The 240-nt window shown below is 52.5% G+C and overlaps 1 pseudogene; it reads right to left on the reverse strand.

The window, feature by feature from the left end:
- Positions 1–156: 156 nt before the first annotated feature.
- On the reverse strand, positions 157–240 carry LOC118345685 (annotated as a pseudogene; the record flags this gene model as incomplete).

Consider the following 240-nt stretch of genomic DNA (forward strand, 5'->3'; position numbering starts at 1 on the left):
TTGAGCGACATACTAGCGTCCTTCCGATCCCAATCCAAACGGAGATCTGATCCAAACCCATGGCTACGCGATGGGCAGGGCGAGATTTCCCAAAAATCCACTCCCGAGTGGTCCCTCTTGTCAATTTATCTCGCAAGGCGGAAAAAACAAAAACGAGGGGTGCAACACGAGGACTTCCCAGGAGGTCACCCATCCTAGTACTACTCTCGCCCAAGCACGCTTAACTGCGGAGTTCTGATG

This window comes from Juglans regia, unplaced genomic scaffold (assembly GCF_001411555.2).
Source record: "Juglans regia cultivar Chandler unplaced genomic scaffold, Walnut 2.0 Scaffold_3709, whole genome shotgun sequence".
NCBI classification, from domain to species: domain Eukaryota; kingdom Viridiplantae; phylum Streptophyta; class Magnoliopsida; order Fagales; family Juglandaceae; genus Juglans; species Juglans regia.